General features: G+C 50.0%; 2 protein-coding genes across 10 annotated transcripts in view; one reads left to right on the top strand and one right to left on the bottom strand.

Annotated features, from left to right (window-relative positions):
* Nucleotides 1–22,870, top strand: part of LOC135902476 (uncharacterized) — an 867,879-nt gene that overhangs the window by 288,325 nt on the left and 556,684 nt on the right. The window lies entirely within an intron of this gene.
* Nucleotides 1–22,870, bottom strand: part of LOC135916969 (calcitonin gene-related peptide type 1 receptor-like) — a 333,393-nt gene that overhangs the window by 179,237 nt on the left and 131,286 nt on the right. For 2 of the 7 annotated variants that reach the window (XM_070531978.1, XM_065450401.2), the window contains exon 1: nt 16,466–16,656. The exons of the other annotated variants lie outside the window; for them this stretch is intronic. The gene's annotated coding sequence lies outside the window, so the exon portion shown is untranslated. Of the gene's footprint in view, nt 1–16,465; nt 16,657–22,870 lie in introns of those variants that run through there. 7 annotated transcript variants of the gene reach the window in all.

Below are 22,870 nucleotides of genomic sequence, written 5' to 3'. Positions count from 1 at the left end.
TTGCAATTTTCCCGTGAGTCGTATAAAAGCATCTGCTTCGAAAAGAATGACACGCGTGAAAATCAGCGTCGTGTTTAAACCTTATTTTCTCTGATGCCCAAGCTTTGCTCTCTCGCTGTTAGTTTAAATTGTCACGTGTTCTTTTAAATAAACGTTTTACAGCGAAGCTGTACATGGCTGGCTTCATGAAAAAAATTGGGTGCGTCTACAGAACCGTGTAGATCGAGAATTTCTCCCCGTACATGGGCCGATCCAGAAGGTGGTGTAATACCGGACCGATCCGGGGTGGAGGCAAAGCAGGCTTTAAGCACACTGCCAACTTGCAAAAGTAAGCTTAATATCTTAGGTCCAAATGCGAGCCGTATCGGATATTAAGCTGGTACGAACCACGTCAGCCATGTCTACGTTCGCACCGCCCTCTCTTTGTCGGCGTTCCAAGCACTCGCGTATCTCCTTTCCTTTGTTTCTGCTCTCCCGTGGTGACGGTCCACTAAGCGTGCTACGCGCGTCAGGACCGTGAGGCGAAAAGAAATGCGAACCGTTCATGTGGCCCCGACCCCGCAAACTTGGAACGTTTCACCGGACCAACGGTCAGGTTTCAGAGGAAGGTTATGGGAAACCAATTTGGTGTGGCCTGCGTTGTGTGTGACCACTTGGGGTTCCTCACAAGCATTACTGCACGGCGGGACGTCGACCAACGCACGATCGCCTTGGCTACGGTGGAGCAGTGCGTCTCCTCGGAGTGCGGTGAGGTGCGTGTCTGTTCTACGTGCCGGGATTCGTTAGTGAAAGGTGTCGTGCCACGTTTTGCAACACTACATGGGTATGTATGCTCCCTGATGCCTCATCATCTTCCGAGGCTCAAAATCGTGGAGGAGCGGCTAGTCGCACCTCGCCTTCCATTTATGGCCATACGGCGTTTGACGCACGGCAGTGGACATTTCACCGTTAAGAGGCCCACATGCACAGCTTCGCTGGTCATCCACCTGCACAGAGTGGAGTGGCACTAATTTTTTGTTAAAATTTAGCTGCACTTCGTCATCAAGCAAGTATTTTTTTCAAAATTCACTGTCTGATTTGCATGGCCAATCTTCGTCGCGGATATGTGCCATGTTGAAAAGGAATCAACATCAAACCACCATTAAACGGACATTCATGACTGAAGACATTGCATGGAAAAGATGGAAAATAAATGCAGTCATCAATGAACGTTAATTAAATTGCGGGGTTTTCTTTGCCAGAACCACTATCTGGTCCTGAGGCAGGCCGCAGTGGGGAACTTCAAGTTATATTTGATCAGTCCTTCTGTCTTAGTACACGAGCGTTCTTGCATTTCGCCGCCATCAAAATGCGGCGCTCGGCGCTGGGATTGGGCCCGTTACCTCGGGCTCAGCGCCACAATGCCGTAGCCACGGGACAATTGCGGCGGGTAGAGTTCATCAAGTAGCATCCTTGCACATGCTTACGTCTACAAAGGCCATATAGCTTTGAAAGTCGGAGAGTTACATTGAATCTCAAGAAAACATTGCTAGACAGGAGCTGCCGACAAACTATACTCCGAACGGTGAAGGTTTTCTTATGCTCGGTAAAAGAAAACAAAATGTGACGCTGCGAAATCATCCTATAGCCAATGGAGGTTCTCTTGTTTTCTTTCTTTTTTTTTTTCGAAGTGGAACGTATTTCCCGTCGACATTTCACAATGTCTTCAATATTAGAATGCCATCATGATATACCCCGAGGGTAGGACATGCTGAAAGCCGACAGACAAGCAACAAAGAGAATCGTTCCGCTTCTGTTTGTCCCCGGACGCCCAGCCTTCTATGTGGGTCCTTCAGTAGCATTGTTCTCGCAGGCCCCCGAGGAAATCTTAAAGCTCACAACAATGGGAAGGAGACAATAAATAGCGAGTAGAGGACAACTAGCACAAGCTATATAGTTGGCTCTTTTAATACAGAAAATTTAAACAAAACGGTGCGTTAAAGGTAAGAGAACAAGTCAAAGAATTCGGAGTGCATGCTTTAGGCGCGATGAAGAATATAAAGGAAGAGACAGTGGCTCGTTTCTCCTATATACTGACCAGCCGCGGTATCTCAGTGACGTTGCGCTGCTGAATACGAGGTAGCGGGCTCGATGCCTGCCGCGGCGGCCTCATTCGAATGCGGGCGGTATGCAAAAAACGCTCGTGCACCACGCATATATGGTACACGTTGGAGAAACCAAGGTGGTCAAAAGTGACCCCGGAGTACCCCACTGCGGCGTGTCTCACAATGAGATCGCGGTATTTAGCGGGTGAACCCCCTTAATTTAATTAACATTTGATTCCCCTGTTCCGTTTGGCACCAGATGGCAGCACGATAAATAAATTATCCCAAATTTCAGTTCTCCTAATGACTCTGCGCTGGCACACCTGTAATAAAGTACTGGCAGCTCTGTCAGAGGGTGCAACACAGGACGGCATGCGAACTTTTAGAACTGCAATAGTGCTCATTCAACTGTCTGTTCCCATCATCGTACAGGGTCATCGACGCGTAGTCTTGTGACGAAATTATTAATTACGTTCTTTTGTTGCCAGGTGTGCCGGTCGGTTTGAATCCCGGGGAAAATATAACCGAAAATGCCAATATTCCCCGATCTAAAGATCAACGTGCTCACCCTTTCCGGGAGAATAAATTGCGGTACAGACTTGCACATTATGCCACAAACGCATGATCTGTGACGTGTTCGAAATAGAATATAGAATGCTGAAGCGCTCGCATCATGAGCCAGTGCCATAGGCTTTGTTGATGGACGGACCACGCAGAGCCGTTCACCATCTCATTGCTTCCTATGACGTCGTGGTTGAGTCGCCACAGCAGTGTGATGTGCGCAATATTGAGCATGGTGGCAATGAAGTGCGTTGTTTGAAACGCTAGCTCGCCATGGGATACACGATGCAGTACTGCTTGCAGGGTCGTCTACACGTAAGATAATGCAGCAGATTGTGGCAGCACTTAAGGGAAGCAGAAGCAAAGAATAATGTACACGTTGTTATCTTTAATCCCCTGTGCACGATTGATTAACAGTTAACTTGGCAAAACTTTTCATATCGCAAGACATTCTATAGGCAAGTATATCGTAGAAAGCTGCAGAAGGCGTGCGAAATCAAAATACATTTCTGTCTAATATGTCCTGGTGAAAATAGTTAGTTGTTGATAATTTCAACCAAGCATATCGCTCGTACGCAAAAATGCAGTAGATATTTAATTGTAAAGTGCACGGCACATGTTCGTAATATAAGCATAAACATGAGCTCCTTATCTGAGAAAATGAAATATAAAGAATTTTGTCTTCGTCTCCTTCTGTCGTCCTGCGGGCTCTTTAGCGCTCTACCTCAAGTTATGGAGCCCCAAATAGCCCTTGCAGTCTGTTCTTTTGAGATTATCAAATAATTGTGTGAACATTCTTTCAGCTCGAATTGACACAACAACCCATGACATAACACGTGGTTCCCTTTATTGACACATATATACTGAAACAGTCATTTCTGGCATGTCTGTAATAATTTTTTTTCTAATTTTCTGGAGCCTGTACTGGGCAAACAATATTGTACAAAACAAGCTTTGTCACTCACAGGGATAGCTCTCTGAGGTTACACTATTACAGCCGTGAAGCCTGTGGCTTCAAATATTTAGGAATGATTTTTACAGAACACTGCTGCACGAAAAATTCCCGTCATTTGCTAAATCGGGATTGGATTTTTTTCCGGCAGTGGACATTTCGACCATTCCGACGCTGACAATGGCTTGTTCGTCAAAGCTTGCCAGTTTAAGTCCTGGCGGCTGAGTTATGGATTGGCTTGACACGTTCTCTGCCCACAAACGAGTACAACCATCAGTGATGACAACGAGGGAGCAAGGAACTATCCCATTTTTCTTGAGGGTATTGTTATAATCTGGCTCGGCTAAACCACAACAAGAACCCGTACGAGGGCGAGAAGTGTGTTGGCAGGTACAAACATTGCAGTCTGAGGCGGCAAACACACATCTTGCGACACGGAGGGAAGGTCCGCGGCATCACTGGTGTTATCTGTCAGTGAAGTTCACGCGTCGCGGCGAAGGGAAATAACGCCAGTGCCACAGACCAAAGTTGTTCCGAAACCGTCCCGTCACGAAACCGCAAAAGCTCACCGCGTCAAAGTGACGTATACGCGTTAAAGATGTATTAATATGTCGAAAAAAAAACTGAATTTTCTTCTGAACATTCACAGGATTCCCCGTTCCGAAAGGAATAAAAGATGGCTGCCACCGATCGCTTAGGCACTGGCTACTTGCACCTGCCGGAGAGCACGGGTTTATTTGCGTGTAATAAAACATTTTGCGTGGCCGTGTCGCGTTTTTGAGCGATTTCGGCACGTTTACGACTTCGTTCTGCCAACTCTTCTTTACTGCGGATCCGTTTTAGCGTCATTCTTAAGCTCCCGTTGCATGCCGCCGCGATTCTATACAAGCTACCGCAAGCTAAGTAAGGGAAAGCGGACCAATCGCAGACGCCGGCGCCACCCTCTTCATCCAGTTATCGATTTTCAGTGCAGTGGCTCGGCCCCATGGAATCCCTTTCCACTTGAGCGTGCTCCTTGCCTCTTGTCAGCCAATTAGATAACACAAGTGACCCAGGGTAGGCAATGCTATTCGTTTTTCAAGCAAACAAAAGTGACCTCCTATGAACGAGGAGAGCGTTTGATTGGTCTGTTCAGAAAACCCTGCGGATGACCGCCCGATGCTTGCGTCGGCGTTTACGCAAATTTGACGTCAGGAGATTGGAATAAAAAACATGTTAGAATAGTTTTACGTTATAGGGCCCCAGGGCTCGTCAGCGGTCACATGGGGTGTATAGGCAATAAACCGTGGAGCACGCTGCTGGCAGTGGTGGCTTGTCACGGGCGACACCGGTGACATGGGTGTTGCGAAACAATTTCGCAGGAGGGGCCCACGGAACAAATCGTTGTGGTGCATCTAAGATGCCGGCGTCCCAGGCTTGTTGGTTGCGGTCGCAAGTTGCTGCTTTCCGGACGATCAGCATAGCCGCTGTGAGGCTCTCGGTAACTCTGATGTCCCCAGATGGCCGGTGGTGCATGAGAGCGATCGTCAAATGCACGCTAATGGTACACATGAGCGTCGTCAACAACTTTAAGGCGTTCAAGCTGTTCTTGTACCACTTCCCGAATCACGGAGGAGATGTCGTCATCGGCTGGGACGGACACACTTGCAATAGTGGTGACATTGTCCAAGCGTCCGAACTTTGGTCCAGTCCTCATTTTCAGCGCTTCGAACGCCGGGAAGTGTTTCTTGAAATCAGACAGAGTAGTAAGATCTTCATTCATTATAAGATAATTATAAACATCCTCAGCCATTCCTTTAAGCAGATATCCTACTTTGTCTTCGTCTGTGATGCTGGCGCTGAAGATTCCTCATGGAGGAGGGATAGAGATAAGAAGAAGGTAGGGAGGTTAACCAGAATCACGTCCGGTTGGCTACCCTACACCGGGGGAACGGGAAAGGGGGAAAACAAAGACAACAGGGAGAGAGCGGAGGGAAGGAAAGAAGGAAATTGCAGTGAGTTCGCTGACGTGTGTGGCCTTACAGAAATTGCAATTAGAGTCACAAATGGTCGCACAAGCCCGTCGTCCTTAAGAAGCACAAAAGTGCCTTCATCGCTTTTTGGGCCGACGGGCGATGGGGGCGGTGTTCCAGCAGCACCTGCACAGAAAGCGGCCGATTGTCCAGTTTTTGAAAAGCTTTGGCAAGTTCTTGTCTCTCAGGGGTGAATCGCGGACAGTGGCACAGCAGGTGGTCGATGTTTTCTTCCGTGCCACAGACCTCGCATGCTCCACTGTCAGTCACTCCAATCAATGTAGAGTATGCCTTTGTGAACGCAACTCCTAACCAAAGGCGACAGAGAAGCGTAGCTTCACGTCGAGGAAGTCCGAGTGGAGGCCGGAGTTGCAGGGAGGGGTTTAGTTGATGCAGTCGTGTAAGTCGTAAGTTTGGCGAGTTCCACTCGGTCAGTGTGAGACTGCGTGCCAAGTGTCGAAGCTGCCTAGCGGCGTCTGTCCTCGAAAGCGGAATCGGAACGCTCTGCTCTTCATGATGTGCTGTACGAGCAGCGTTATCGGCGGAATCATTGCCACTGATTCCACAATGGCCAGGTACCCATTGAAAAATGACCTCATGACCTTTTTGTTGGACATCATGGTAGAGTTTCGCGACTGCGTATGTCAGTTGGTCATGGCATCCGTGTCGAAGAACTGACTGCGTGCACTGTAATGCCGGTTTGGAATCACAGAACACAGCCCATTTTCTAGCTCTTTCAGATCCAATGAATTCCAGTGCTCGACGCAGGGCCGTTAGTTCTGCTGCCGTTGAGGTCGTGACATGCGATGTCTTGAAGCGCAGTGTCATTCCTCGCGTTGGTACCACCACGGCACCACTGGAACTGCACGACGTAGTTGATCCATCGGTATAGATGTGGACGTGGTTTCTGTACTTTTCATGCAGAAGAAGTAAGCTCAGCTGTTTTAGAGCAGGGGCCGGTAGATCTGTCTTCTTCTGTAGTCCTGGAATCATTAAATGCACTTGTGGACGGCTCAAACACCACGGAGGAAACGCTGGCTTGGCCGCAGGCGCGTACCCTGAAGTAAACGACGCACGATGTGCACTGACAATGCCGCTAAATGTCGAGCAGGGCCTTGCAGCAGTGAGGCTCGCCAAGTGGTGGGAAGGGGTCCTAGCATAATGCCTGAGATGCATACGCATTGTCTCAACGGTAATGTGCGTCTTGATTGGGTAATCCTGCGCAAGGGCAATGGTTTCAGCCGTTGATGCACTGCGTGGTAAGCCAAGACATATCTTAAGGGCTTGGGCTTGAATGCTCTGTATCGTACGCAGGTTAGACTTGCAGGTGTTGGATATTGCAGGCAGGCTGTATCGCAGGAATCCAACGAACAACGCCATGTACAGCTGTAACATAGCGTGTACAGATACTCCCCAACTTTTTCCAGCAAGGAACCTGAACAGGTGGCAGATAGCAGTCAGCCGCTTTTTCACGTAATTGACGTGCGGAGTCCAAGACAGGTCTCTGTCAATTACGACTCCCAAGAATCTGTGACTTCTGCCGTATGGTATAAGTTGTCCGTTAATAGATACGCCGTAACCAGACATTGGCTTCCTACGTGAATGCCACCATTGCGCACTTTCCGCATGAAATTTCAAGTCCCTGTTCACGAAGGTAGCAAGATGTCATTGAGGCAGCCTTCTGAAGCCGAGCGCGAAGCTGAGGTCGTGTCACGCTTGATGTCCAAATGCAGATGTCGTCCGCATAGATGGAAAGTCGTACGGTGCTTGGCAGGTTGTCAACTAATCCACAGATGGTGAGATTGAAAAGAGCCGGGCTAAGCACTCCGCCTTGAGGGACTCCTCGGCTACCGTAATGCTCGGATGTTGGGCCATTTTCTGTGTCTACATAGAATGGTCTCCTGTGTAAGTAGTTGCACACCCACATATAGATCTTACCACCAAGACCGACGGCTTCTAACGTGCTAAGGATGGCTTCATGGGTGACATTATCATAAGCCCCTTTAACGTCTAGAAACAGAGCAGCCGATAGTCGCTTACAGGCCTTTTGGTGTTGCACAAATGTTATCAAGTCAACAACGTTGTCTGTTGACGAACGGCCACGTCTGAATCCGGCCATAGCATCTGGGTAGATTTCATAGTACTCTAAGTACCATTCGAGACGTGTTAAAATCATTCTTTCCATTGTTTTTCCGACACAGCTGGCAAGTGCTATCGGACGGTATGAGGAAATGTCCAAAGGCGACTTGCCAGCTTTCAGAAGTGGAATGAGGCGAGTTGACTTCCATTCTTGCGGAACCGTACCCGTCTGCCAGGAGTCGTTGTACAGGAGCAAGAGTGCCTTCCGAGCTTGGTCTCCTAGGTTACACAGGGCACGGTATGTAATGCCGTCAGGTCCTGGCGCTGAAGAACGCCTGCACAAAGCCAGCGCAGCTTCTAGTTCTTCCATAGAAAAAGGGCATTCCATGCGGGGATCACGTGAGAACGGTGGGTGGTCGAGCGTTCCCGTACCCGTTCCATCGGAATTTGCTTCGCCAGCAATCTTTCTGCAGAAAGATTCAGCGACATCAATATCTCTACATTGTAGATGGAGTGCCAGAGATTTAAACGGGTGGCGCTGACCAAAGGTTGTGCGAAGGCCACGAACAGTCCTCCATATAAGCGACAAAGGTTTTCGCGGATCCAGGGACTCGCAAAAGGATACCCATTGTCGCGAAGCCAGCTTGTTCATGTGACGCTGTATTTTCTTTTGTGTTCGTCTAGCCAATCTCAAATCATAATTGGACTTCGTGCGTCTATATCTTCGTTCCGCACGACGGCGAATTGCTCGAAGTTTCGCTAGTTCGACGTCGAAATCGGTGCGGGAAGAACTCTTTGAAAGGAAATGCGTGGTTGTTTGTATGGCATCCTTTATCGCGCCCTGTAGGTTATAGGAGGTGCCGTCACGACAACAGTCGTCCATTATTGTTTTGAATTTAGGCCAATCGATGTACTGGACGGTTCTGGAGGACTTGGAGCTAGTCAAACCTTCGATCTTCAAATAGGTTGGGATGTGGTCGCTACCCCGCGTTTCTAAATCCGAAAACCAGTGCACTCTTCTCGAAAGCGAACGTGAAACGAAGGTAAGGTCCAAGCAACTACTATACGCTGATCCACGCAGATAAGTAGGGCTACTATCGTTTGACAGGCAAAATTCCAGTTCATAGGCAAAGGACACCAGCGTTCTGCCTCTAGAGTTCACTTTGGAGCTTCCCCATAGGTAATGGTGGGCGTTAAAGTCCCCGGTGAGCACCCACGGCTGTGGAGTCGATGTCGAAATTCCCCGTAAGCGCTCGCAATCTAGACGACTTGTTGGAGATAAATAGGCTCCAAGAATTGTGAACGTCAGCTTTTTCTTCTTCACTGTTAAGCAAACGTATTGATTTGCTTCGTCAGGAGGCACTGTGTGATGCACATAAGTCAAGTCACGGCGTATAAACACAACGACCTTGCTGCACTCTCCGTGGGCAGAGGACATAAAGCACTCATACCCGGACAGTCTGATGGGAGCTGACAGGTTGGGCTCGCAAATCACGATAATGGGGAATTGGTGCGTAAATACAAATTGTCTGAAATCGGACATGCGTGACTTAAGCCTTCTGGCGTTCCACTGAAAGACAGATGCATTCTTGACCTCCTCTTGAAACGACGGCAATTTTCGGGCCGTGGTTTTACCCTAGAGTCGCAAGCACCGGACTCAAGGTGTCCAGCACCTGCAGTGCGCTCTGTGCCGACGGGGTTTTCATGCTGCTGAGTAGAATGCGCATGGCGTCCATAAGTGACTTCAGCATCACTACGACTTGGCGATCCCCAGTCGTCGTCGCATCCTCGGTTCGTGAGGTCATTGAGTGCGGCGCAATTTGATGTGACTCCGGTGCAGGTTGTGCTCGTGGAAGTGTTGGCCACTCTTCAGGAGGTGCGAGTCTTGCCCCTTTCTTCGTTTTCGCAGTGTCTGTCTGTGGAAGTCGGCGTTGATACGGTAGCCGCTTTGCCGGAAGACGATGGTGTATATCTTTCAGTAGATGTTACTCTTCGTGATGCTCTTCGATGGCGATGTCGTCGTCGCCTGAGAGTAGCGGCAGCCTCTCTGTGTGTTGAATGGTCCCGAACCATACGTTTGAGCACTGCTCGCTCGTTCCTCACCCGCGGGCAATCATTGGATGAAGCCTCATGAGTACCATGGCAGTTCGGGCACTTCAACACAATTGCGCGGCAGGTATCTGCTGAATGAGATTCAGCGCACCGTGGGCACACCAGGTTATTCCTACACACACCTTTTACATGTCCCATCTTGCAGCATTTGTAGCACTGCAGGGGCTTCGGTACGTATGGGCGAACTGGATGGCGGACGTGGCCAACTTTGACGTGTGAGGGAAGGCTGTCTCCCTCAAACCACAGCTTCAGGCAACGTGTGTTGCCAAGTCTTGTGATGTGCTTAATAAGAGTGCCTTCTGTAGTTGGCTTTATTAATATAGGTAAGTCGTCGGTTGGTATAGAAATGTCGACGTCATAAATGACGCCGACAGTGCCATTACAGCCTGTAGGTATCATGGATCGAACTTGTACTTTGTCGATCTCCGTTACGTGCCGTAGGTTTTGCAGTGCACTACGGTGTAGCACATCTACTGCTAGGACATTCTTCCGTGAGTTTATTCTCACGTCCTTTATCTCGTTTGGCGCGATTCTCGTTCCGCGAAGAAACGCGGAAAGGACTTGCCTGTTTAGGAGTCGCAGATGGGACACTGGGTCCACAGGCATGAAGAGCATGGTGTACGGCCAGCGCTGTGGTGTTGCCTTCACGGTGGAGACACTTGGCGACGATGACCTCCGTAGCAGTCTTTTTTTTGTGGTTTGGCTCATGACAAGTGTGAAATCGTCGTCCGACGAGTCGACGCTGTCCGAGTACAACTCGGTTGACTCGCTGTCCGTGTCACTTGACGCATTTCCGCGTTTCCTGGACGCCACACCACGTGATGGCTTGACTCCAGGAAGGTCTTCGAGGGCTTCTTCATCCATTGCCGCAACAAGGGAGCGGCAGCTCCAAGAGTTTGGAAATAAACAAAGCGAGACAAAGGTACAAGCGTTCTATGACAGAAACACTTCGTCGTCGTCTCCGAAGATTCCTCATAATTTCAAAACAGTCTCTGTGTACGTTGTACGAGTTTCGCCAGGTAACTGAGCTCGTCGGGAAAGCATCTGCTTAGCCTTGTTTTTTTTTAAAGGTCGGGTTCCCGAAGCAGTAGGTGAATTCTTCTACAATATTACCTCACCTCGTCACTGGTCTTCAAACCAGAGGAGCGCGGTTCCAGCGAGAAAATAAAAAAAAACTACGTTATCAAGTTGCTTCGCGATGCTCCAGTGGTTGTGGCGACTCACTCTTTTGTAGTCTTTCAGCCAGTCGTTGACGTCTTCGTTCACCTTCCCCTAAAAGGTAGGTGGCCTCGCAGTGGTGTCCAGTAGGCAGACTGCCCTGCGTGATTGCTGTCTGGTTCGCCGCCGGTGGGGTTGTCATTGCCTTCTCCGGAATTGGCCATCTCCGCTGCTTCTGGTTGCAAACGGGCCTAGTGTCTACTCCGTCGAACTCTCGGTAGAGCTGAGTCGTCCAGGATCGTCCAGGATTTACCCCGCACCTCCACCAAAGATGTTACGAAACATGTTTATTTACAGGGTGAAACGAGGTCCAAGAGTAAGTCGCAAGGAGGCCCAGCCGGTGCAGAGTACAGTTGAGCCAACGCGCGCGCACACCCTACTTCCTCTTTCTCTGCCTCAGTCGCGCAGTGCTGCTACCGTATTTGCCGACAATATACGCGGAGAGAAAGCAGCCACATGAAGAGTCTTCGACGTCCCCTACAATGTTTGGACCACTGCCTCAACTCACACGACAATTGTCGACAGAGATATTTCTTGTAAGAGTAACTAAATTTCGATTATGTCTACAATCAGATATATCGCGCTCTTTTATTTTTGCCGTAGACGGACTTTAATCAGCGACCCAAACCACATACACAATATAATTAGCGGTTGCAAACTTTACTAGGACGGAAAGAAAAATAAAAACAATTTTACACAATTGCTGACGGAACGCCGCACGCCGAGAGAACCGTCAAGGATCGTATATGGTCCTCTGTACCCTGCAGTCTGAAGTGAACTCAAGTCACGCCGTGTAAGCAGAGCCTCTTTTACACACTTGACTCGCTGCTCGAAATCCGTGCTTTTTTTTTTGCTTATGCTTGAGCGACTGACAAGAACTCGAAAAAAAAAAAAGATGCGCACACAAATGCGGACAACACCAAACTGGCTGTTAGCGGAGCGACACTAATACCAACCCTTCACTCTGAAAGTTTCAAACTTATTTCTTTAGTTTTGGAATAAGAGTCCATACAGCTCATGCTAAGCAATGTACACGATCACATTCCTAGCCGACGAAGTCACCCGATCTGCACATGAAGATGGTCAACGTGTCTTGATTCCGCTTTCGCGAACAGACGCTGTGGCTGGGCTGCTATTGGTGTTATGGTGTTCGTGTCCCGTGAATGTGCTTTGCCCCGGCGGGACTCGAACGTCTTCACCATGTGTCGTTTGCATTCGTTGTCTCCGGACATGCAGATGTACTTACCGCTTGGGTTACCACTGCGTGAACATACCATGCTGCACCATCTGTGGCTAGCCGTTGCATTTACGAACTCATATGCTTTCCTTATTGGAATGGCCAACAGCCCCACATGCGACACATGCAGCAGCGATGAGACGCTCGCACACATTATCTGTGTCTGACCGCGATTCGGTGCCCAGAGACAAGTGACGTGCAGAGTAATGGACCAGTTGGACAATCCTCCACTGTCAGAACTCAAAGCTTTAGGTCAGTACTCCCAAATTACATCCGCGCTGAAGACCTTACTCGCGTTATTAAGGTTCTTGTGGTCTACGGGGCTTCACGATAGACTTTAAGAACGCCACCCTCTACTGCTCTATAGTGTACGCGGTTTGTTCGTGCTCGTCTTTCTTTCTTTCTAACTCCCCCTTCCACTCTCTTTGTCTTTTTATACCCCTTAACCCTTCCCCCCGTGCAGGGTAGCTAACCGCAACTACCTCTAGTTAACCTTCCTGCCTTTCTATGCATCCTTTTCTCTCTCTCTCTTGCACAAGGGCGTGAATATTTTCGGATAATGTTATCGCTGTACTCATGGAACTAGGGAAGCGTTCTGACACTGCTGGAACGAGTGTCCATACAAATTAGACCTACAGTGCGTCCCACTGTTTACGCTCCGAAGCAATGGTGTTATTCTTCCAAATCATAACAAGACGTTCGCAGCCAGCCCAGCGTCGTGTTCTTGCGAAACAACTGGATGGTCCCCAGAGTTGCTTTGGCAACGGGGCCACGAACAATGCAACCGTATCTGTGGAATGCGTTGTCAACTATGAGCTGTTTCCCCCTGACTCGTTTCGCTGCTCGTTACCTCTGAATGCAACGGGAGCCTTGCTTGCACAGTATTTTTTTTCATGCATTTCTGATCAGTTAGCTCTCCAGCACTTTATTAGGTGCCTATGCCTCATTTAGGTCTCAATATATCAGTTACATCTCTTGTCACCATTGGCAGGTTTTCGATAGCGCCAAGGTCATAGTTCGCTCTTTACCCATGCAGAGTAGAAGTCAGTATAAATGTTGTTTGAGGACAAGACATAGAAATGCGTGGGTTGGAGTGGTTGAAGTGGGTTGGAGTGGTTGGAGATGGAGCAGCAGACTGTGGTAAAAAGGTTATAAACAGGGATAAGAGTGGTAGAGCGGGAAGTATAGTCTCAGTATTGAATGAAACATGTTTTAACCCTTAGAAACAAACTTTTTTTTCATTGCGATAAAGGATTGCCCTTAAGGCATAATTCTCGGAGCGTGTATGTGTATTATATGTGTGCTGTGAGGCCTGTGTTGTGTATGAATTGAAGCAGTGTTTTGTGAATCTGTTGTCATGTATCCAGTGGTCATAGCTGGTTGTCACACTGTAGCGGAGGCCGGCTTGCAGTAGGAGACGCGAGCGTTCCGATTGTAAACCCGTACATGTCCATATTAGGTGGTATGCATCTGATTCCACCACAGGAACGGAGTAGTATGGACACGTAGAAACAAACACACCGTGGTATGCGGCTGCTAATGCGTTGCTTTAGATCATGTTTATTTTTGCTGTTTTTTTCGGGTTGTTTATCTGCAAGCCGTCGCGAGTAGCTTAACGCGCATGTGAGCGCGAGTGAGCGCTTTTGGCATAGACGGAACATGCGTAGTGATAGCTTATCTTGACCGAACTTCTTCCGTCGCTTCTAGAGCGCTGATCGCTACGCATAGAACGGGGTATAGCAATGATACATCGCTAACGGCCTGGTGGTGGCCACATACACAGCCTGCGTTGGTGGATGTTCTCTGGCTAACACTCGGTAACAGCCATGCCGCCACACATGGCCGCCAACTGACGAAGACTATTTGTGCCGCTGCATGGTCAGTTTCGCTGTAAGCTTTACCGCTCGCTTATCCGCATTAGGGAAACGTGCTGGGTTTTCCATGAGGCACGCTGAACGAATGCAGCTGACAAGGCAGGGATTCAAGGTTTCCATGGTCAGAAGAACGAGCAAGCAATAACGTGCCGCCGAGCTCTTCAGCATGTTTATGTCGCCTCCATATGCCCCGCACAGGCTACGCGAGTTGTTCAAGCAACAACAACGAAAAGAAAAATATAAAATGATGGCAACCTAGCTCAAGCACAAGCTTAGCGAATAATAAAATTAGTGAAAACAGCATGGCACTTTTTTTCCCCTCCCATCTATGAACTTGAGCAACGTGTGAAATAGGTTGATCTATTGCAAGAGGGCGGACTTCATTAGGCCAACAAGAGCCAGTAGAGCCCTCTAAACACCCAATATTTCAAGGATCTTACACGCAGAAGCGACGTATACCAACAAACCGTGAATATTCGTTCTAGTTTCGCCAAACTTCTAAACAAAATTTTCTTCTCAGAATCGTCTATTGCGCAAACACCATCGACTGACTATACAGGCTGTTTCATGTAACTTGTGCCAGTGATTTTAAAAAGTGGTTAGCCGCAGCTGAACGAAACGAACGGCATATGGTTTGCCGTCATGTAGCCCTCCTTAGAGTATCTTTTATATACCGCTTAATTAGTTAATTAACTAAGACGAATTGTGCAATTTTGTTATTATACACTTTAGGGCCAAGTGCGTTTCGTTGCGTTGTAGAGGGGGTTCACAAACGACCGATCCAATTTTTCGTGGCAACGTACCATGCTGCGTGGTCATTTTTTCGGCGTTTACAGAAAGCCCGCGAAATATGAAATAAAACCGCGGGAGTGGCGCTAATGCGCTATCGTATTCTTAGCTGTTGTATCGTTAGCTCTAACCACATTTTTTAAAAATCCTTGGCACAAGTGACGTGAAAAACTCTGTATATGCAAAATAAAGATGCTTTCAGTCACGCTTTCTTATAGTTTTATCAGCAGTAATATTGTTTGCTAGCTTGGTACCAGCCGCATTTGGTAAGGCCATATTTAAGCAATAGATAACTGTAATAAGTAAAGTATTAATGGCAAATTGAGCCGTTTATGCAAGAAAAAAAAAGAAGAAAGAAAAGGAATAGATTACCTCAACGCTGAGGGCTGAGGACAGCAGCAACCGAATCCCATTCGTATGCCTAATGAACACTCGTGGTTTAAATACTACCTGTGAATTTTATCGACTTACTTTTCCTGGCAGATTACTTTGATAGACTTATGCGAATGCCGGCTTGTGCGATCATCGCGGTGCTTGTAAGAGCTCCTGGAATTGTCACGATAACTGGTATTAGACCTCGAACGAGCGATACAAGTGACAAATAGGGCAGAATGTCAGCGGCGTTGTGGTATTGGTGATCCGCGGACAAAATTAATGTGACAGCTATCTAGTCATAATACGGAAGGCAAGAAAAAAATGCCATCTATCGGCCTTCATGTTCAGAATAGCGCATCCGGTATAAGCACTGTGAAGGTGATCCTTATATAGAAGGAATGACAGAATATTTGCACGTGCTAAATTGCACGTGTTTCCCTAATATTGAACGGTGGCCCTTTCTTCTTAACTACCACTTGATGACTACTGCCGTCTATGCAACGTTCAGCAACTGAAAAAAAGAAAAAGGAAAGGTGGTTGGGTTTTTTGACTCAGATAATGTCCAGCCAAGAAACAGATGCTAGGCGCACACAACAACAGATCGATCAGTCTTTCGATGGACAGCGCGGTGAGATAAACATAACGGCGTTTTCAAGCAGGCTGCATTGTATAAGCGTCTGGGGCACTAGAAAAAAAAATAAGGAGACACGTCCTATATTCTTCAGCATGCGGAAAATATAGTTCCCCAAAAAACATGGCAGCGCGACTTCACTGGGAGGGTTCCACGGTGCACCAGATGTCGGTCCATGCGATCAGGCTAAGCCCCCACTTCTAGAGAACAATGCCGCATCCGCAAGACGTGGAAGCAAAGCCAAAGCTCCCAGTCTCGTTCATTAATGGGATACCACACGAACAGCATGAAGCGGCAATATATTCATCGAACGGCCTAATCGCGCGACAATAAGGAACGCAGGAGACGACGCTAATCCCGCCTAAGCCTCGCAGCCTCCACCGCACCGTGACCATACGTCGGATGACGACGCTGTGGCTCCGCGGAGGAGCTTCGCTGTAGACACAGTCTCTCTAACTCGCCCGTATTAGCTGCAAGGGCTCAGCATCACGTCCGATAAGGGGACGGGCCCAGTAAGCGTAACCAAAAAGAAAGCGCTCACCTTCTCGTACGCCTCGTCCCTACAGAAGCACAGCGTCAGCCAGGAAAAAAAAAATAGTAATGATAAAAAAAAACATTCACTGCGCGTCCTGCCGCTCAGAAAACAGCACGCACGCACACACAAACACAGGGGCAATGCTATATACTTAAGCCTCGCGGGCAGCAGCCTCCCTGTGACCGTGCGTCAGGTGACGCCGTGTAGCTCTCGCGGGGGCGTTCGCTTTCTGTACGCGGCGCTGCTCGCGTGTTACCCCAGCCGGGGCCATTGTTTCACGAACGAGAAAGAGTGAGCCACCGGCCGAACACCTGCTCCCGCGCGTCGTCTCGCGAGCGAGCGCGCAAGAGGAGAACGGCGCTGGGCGAACGGAAGCGGCGGCGGCTTCGCGGCGAAACGCCGTCTAGTTCGCGTTCCTCCCGACGCGCGCTCTTCTTACAAGGACGCGCGCCCATCTCGCCACCGTGGGTGGCAGCACATCGCGACCGAGGGAGAATGCGCCGCGCGCTACCGTTTCCCATGGCACCCCTGACTGGCCGTTGCGTGGCTCTTCGGAAGCGCCGCCAATGCGCGAAAGAAAACATGCGTGCAAGCTGTATGTCGATGATGAGCTGTCTGTAGCGTTGATATTAAGCGGTCACTAAAGGAATATATATATATATATATATATATATATATATATATATATATATATATATATATATATATATATATATATATATATATATATATATATATATATATAATATGGCGCAGGCGTCGAAGGCAGAAAGATCATGTTCTCGTGACGCCTGCGGTAAAAAGGACTTTCCACCTCCGCTGCCAAGGCCTGTCAGTGGTGGCGCTGGCTAACACTCCCAGGGTTCTACTAGGGCACATACATACCCTAGAAAGTCGATAGGCAAACGCCGCCTCTCCAGCTCAATTGGTAGAGCAGCGCACGCGAAATGCGATGGTTGCTTGTTCGGTTCCCACCTGCGGCAAGTTGTGTTTTCATCCACTTTAATTACCATTAAATTATCGTTTCTTTATTTCATTTATTAAGCACAAGTAATTTCGCCTATGGTGTTCTTGGTGTCAGTGTTTGTTGGCTTCTTATGATATGACTAAAGAAGATTGGGCACCTCGGTTGATCCCTTTTCTGCTCGTTCATATATATATATATATATATATATATATATATATATATATATATATATATATATATATATATATATATATATATATATATATATATATATATATATGGCGTTCCAACTATCATGCCCCTTTACAAATATGCAAATGTCACGTAGGTAGACAGAACCACTGTAATGTTGTTTGCTGTCGCTTGGAGATACTAAAATTATTTTTTCCATCTCGCCTAATTACATAATTAGCCTTCTAATTATTGAGTGAATAAACTTTTATTTGGTCCAGCTAAGCGCGATAAAACGCGCACCTGGCTAATCCCACGATGGGACTGACAGATCTAGTCTGCCGGCCCGATCGCGGGCGCGCTGGACGGCCAGGATTTGATCCTCAAAGACGGGACTTCGCAGGAGGGCGTCCCACTCTTCCTTGGTGAACTTCGGGCCCAGCGACCCGCACTCCCAGAGCATATGAGGCAACGTAGCTACCTCACCACAGGCCACGCAAGAACAATTGGTATAAACCTCTGGATATATGCTATTAAGGGTCGCCGGATTTGGGTACGAGTTCGTTTGCAGAAGTCTTAGTGTGACCGCCTGCGGCCTGCTTAACTTGGAGTGAGGCGGGGGGAAAACCCTTCTCTCTAAGTAGAAGAATTTAGTTATTTCGTTGTGTGTGAGAGGAGCGTCTCGGTGTCCGGGGAGAGAGTCACCCGACCCGAGGGCAGCGCGGTCGGTAAAGCCACGCGCAGCCTGGTGGGCAGACTCGTTGAGGTTCAGAGGAACCCCCTCAATCGCCCCCACGTGTGCAGGGAACCAAAAAATCGAGTGCATGGAGGTGTTGCCGTGTTTGGCGCCTTTCAGAAATTGAACTACCTGCCGGGCTACCCGGCCTTTCTGGAATGCCCTGATGGCGGCTTTCGAATCGCTATACACCCTGTCTCTCCGACCGTCTTGCATGGCGAGTGCAATGGCCACTTGCTCGGCCACCTCTGGGTTCGTCGTCCGGACGGAAGCACAGTTGATAACTTTACCCAGTGTGTCAACGACGGAAACTGCAAAAGCCTTGCCGTCACGGTATGCAGCTGTGTCCACGAAGCTTGCTGCGATTTTGTCCCTGTTTATTTGCTTTAGCATATTCAATGCTCTTGCCTTGCGACGACCTGCGTTGTGAACGGGATGAACGTTGCGGGGCAAAGGGGCGACCACGATCTTCTCCCCTAGTTCTCTGGGGATTTGGGTGTCTTCAGCCAAGTTCTTGGTTGGTGCGAGTCCGAGCTCCTCGAGGATACGCCTGCCGGCCGTCGTGGTGGACAGCCGAGTTAGCTGGGCCCGTTCTTGAGCCTCGGCTATCTCCTCCATGGTGTTGTGTACGCCGAGCCGAAGCAGGTCCTCTGTATGCGTTCGGACGGGCAGCCCGAGGGCTCTCTTGAAGAATTTTCTAATGAGGGCATTAAGCTTTTCCCGCTCGGCTCTGAGCCAGTTGTGCATGGCCACCGTGTAGGTGAAGTGACACAGCACAAAGGCGTTGATGAGCCGAAGCAGGTTGTCCTCCTTGAGGCCACGATGTCTGTTCGTGACCCTTCGGACAAGGCGAAAAGCATTGTCGGTTTTCGCAATTATCTTGCGTAACGCAGTGCCGTTGCCGCCGCGTGATTCTATAAACATACCCAGGACTCTGATGGTCTCGACCCGGGGTATCGGGTCACCGCTCCGAGTGAATAGGTGAATGTCACTTTCCGAGACCGGTTTCCAGCCCTTGGGTCTGCGCCCTTTTTCTTTTCTATAAAGGAGAAGCTCAGATTTGGTCGGGGAGCATCTGAGTCCGGTGGGTAGCAGGTACTGCTCCGTGACGTCTACCGCCTCTTGCATGGCGCTTTCCACTTGCCCTTCGCTACCGCCGGTGCACCAGATGGTGATGTCGTCTGCGTAGATGGTGTGTTTGATACCTTCAACTTGGGCCAGATTCCTCGAGAGGCCGATCATGCAGATGTTGAAGAGTGCAGGAGAAATGACTGAGCCTTGCGGCGTGCCCCGTGGGCCCAGGAGCAACTCGTCGGAGACAAAGTCGCCGATCCGCAGCTTCGCTTTCCTCTCCGTCAGGAACGAACGGACGTAGTTATATAGTCTGGGGCCCAGCTCGAGGTCTGCCACGGAGGCCAGAATGTATTCGTGGAGAACGTTGTCAAAGGCTTTCTCGAGGTCGAGTCCGAGCAGGGCCCTGGTGTCTCTGGTACTGCCGTCGATGATTTGATGTTTGATCATCTTCATGGCGTCCTGCGACGAGAGGCCGGCACGAAAGCCAATCATGTTGTGAGTATAGATGTTGTTCTCTTCGAGATATCTGTTTAGTCTGTTGAGGACGACATGCTCCGCCACTTTCCCAACGCAGGAGGTGAGAGAGATCGGTCGGAGGTTGTCCACGTTCGGAGCCGTGCCGGGTTTGGGGATCAGGACGACGTTGGCGGTCTTCCATTGCTCTGGGACGCTGCCGTTTTTCCAGGTCTCGTTGATCTTCTCGGTGAGGTATGCGATCGAACCGTCGTCAAGATTCCGCAGCATCTTGTTGGTGATTCTGTCGGCACCTGGCGCACACTTCCCCTTGAGCGCGAAAATGGCTTGCCTAATTTCCCCCACGGTAAAGTCTTCGTCCAATTCCGGACGGCTTGGGCCGAGGTAGTCAGGAAACCGGTCTTCGTCGTTTCCACGCTTTATGGGAAGGTATTTCTCAATGAGCTTGGCAACCAGCTCGTCCCCGGAACAGGATGTGGTAGCTTCGTGCAGGGCTCTGGCGAGCGTGTGTCTCTGACTGGATCTGGTGCTGCCCTCGTCGAGGAGATGTTTAAGCATGCCCCAGGACTTGCCGTTACGCATCTGCCCGTCTATCGAGTCACAGACCTCGTCCCATTGCTGCTTGCCGAGGGTCCGACAGTGATCTTCGATGGCCTTGTTAAGCTCGGAGATCTTTTTCCTCAATCTTCGGTTAAACCTTTGTCCCTTCCATCTTAGAAGCAGCGCCTGCTTGGCCTCGATCAGATGGGCCAGCCTACTGTCCATCTTTTCTACCTCCAGGTCGCTGACAATCTTCTTAGTGGATGACTCGGCGTCACTCTTGATTCGCTCGCACCAATCTTCCAGGTCTTTAGGGACGGGTGCGCTGTCGTTGCCGCGGAGCTTGCGAAAAAGGTCCCAGTCCGTGACAGTGAATTCCCTGGATTTACTTCGGGTGACTTCGAAGCGGGTCTCGAGCACATAATGGTCGCTGCCAAAATTTATTGCGGTGTTGCTCCACTCGGCTCCCTCGACGTTCTTCACGAACGCCAGATCGGGGGTGGTGTCCCGGCTCACCGAGTTGCCGATTCGGGTGGGGAACGCCTTGTCCGTGATGAGCGTGAGGTCCATTTCGTTGGCGTTCTGCCACAGACCCCGGCCCTTGCTCGTGTCGTAGACGTACCCCCACACGCCGTACGGTGCGTTGAAATCTCCGACGACGACCAAGGGATGGGTGCCGGCCAGGTCGACGGACTTCTTGAGTATCGTTTTGAACTGCTGTTGCGAGTGCCTGGGATTGCTGTAGATGTTGAGAATAAACACGCTGTTTCTTCGCTGGTTGCGTTGTCTCGTGTTGAGCAGAACCTCCGACATGACGTATTCGACCTTGCAACTCGCCAGCTTCAGGTCGTGAGACAAGTGTGTAAGCCTCCTGTCAATTAACGTGCACACTCCCCGACCTTCGCCCTGCACGGAGACGGCACGATAACCAGAGAGGGATGCGGCAGAGACGAGGGTTTCCTGTAATGCTATTACTTGAGGTTTGTTAGGTAGCGATCTTAAATATTGCTGCAAAGGAGCCCTCTTATTGGAGTACCCCCTGCAGTTCCACTGCCAAATTTTGAACTCCTCTTTGGAACTATCCATGATTAGATAAAGTGTCCGGGGTACCCGCTGTAAGCACAGGTGTACGCAAGAAGTTCCCCCCACTCTGACGTGCCGATGTGCTCGTAGCCCTGATCTGAGTCCCCGACGCGTTCGGAACAACAACCTGCATCGGAGTTACAGACGTATTATTATTCGGGATCACCAGACGCTCGAGGGCGTCCATGCGATCGGCCAGCGCGCCTAGGCCTCTCCGCGGGTCTCCAAGGGCGACTTGCACCTGTGCTAAGCCTTGTTGTAACTGCTGCACACTCTTAGTGAGCGTAGCCAGCATGCCTTTGATCTCATATGTTTGCGAGTCTGAATCGTCCTTACTGGAAACTGCCCTACGCTTGGCGGCGCCGGCCGAGTCGCAGGCCGGAACTGGTGCTTCTGTGGCGGTCGGCGCCGACGCGTTGGATGTAGCACTCTGACTGATTACCAATTTCTTTATCTCTATCATTTCACTAGCCATCTTTCTGATCATTTCTTTTAAGTCCGCGTTTTCCTTCATAAGGCGCGCTACCTCGGCGTCCCTGGATTGCTCTGGAAGCGGGTCGCGTGGGCCCCGGTAGGATCTCGCGTGGGCGCCGCCAGCAACCATATCTGCCCACGATAGCGTCGACTTTCTCTTCCTCTGCTGGCCGGCACTGGACTCATACCGGGCCCTCGAGACAGAGCGGCTCCTGGAGCGGCTTCCGGATCTGCCCCTGGACATAGATCTGCCCCTGGACCGGGATCTTCCCCTGGACCTGGAACGGCGTCCGGAAGGCGGAGAGGGGCTCCTGGATCTAGAGCTCCCGCGAGCCGCGGAGCGACCGGCGGCGGCCGGGAGTTGTCGCTCGCCCATGGCGAGGGCCGGAGACTTGCTTCTATTGGCTCGGGATCGGTCCCCGCGCCTGCGTCTGACGAGGTACGGCGTCTGGTACCTCTGCTTGCATTCCTTGGCAGCGGTGAAGTGTCGACCTCCGCACAGCCTGCATTTGGGGTCGCACTTGTGTTGTTCGTCCGGGTTGGCGATGCCGCATCCCCTGCACATAGTTTCGTCCGGCGAGGGGCAGACGTCCGCTCGATGCCCGAGGCGGCCACAGGCGTAGCACACCTCCACTTGCTTCCTATATAATGCACACCTGACAAGTGTTCCACCGTACGACACGTAGTTTGGCACCTTGTAGCCGTCGAAGACCACAACCACGGTGCCCGTGCTCTTGATTCGTTTGGCTCCCAAGGCCAGCGGGTTCTTCGAGTTGACAATCTTGCGATCGAGCTCCTCCGGGCCTTCACTCGGTGCGATGCCGCGGATGACGCCTTTGCACGTAGAGTTGGGCGCTGCCTCGTACGCATTCACCTCGTGCTGCTGGCCGCC

Source organism: Dermacentor albipictus, chromosome 1 (assembly GCF_038994185.2).
Source record: "Dermacentor albipictus isolate Rhodes 1998 colony chromosome 1, USDA_Dalb.pri_finalv2, whole genome shotgun sequence".
NCBI lineage: Eukaryota > Metazoa > Arthropoda > Arachnida > Ixodida > Ixodidae > Dermacentor > Dermacentor albipictus.
This window is presented reverse-complemented; position numbering and strand designations above follow the sequence as displayed.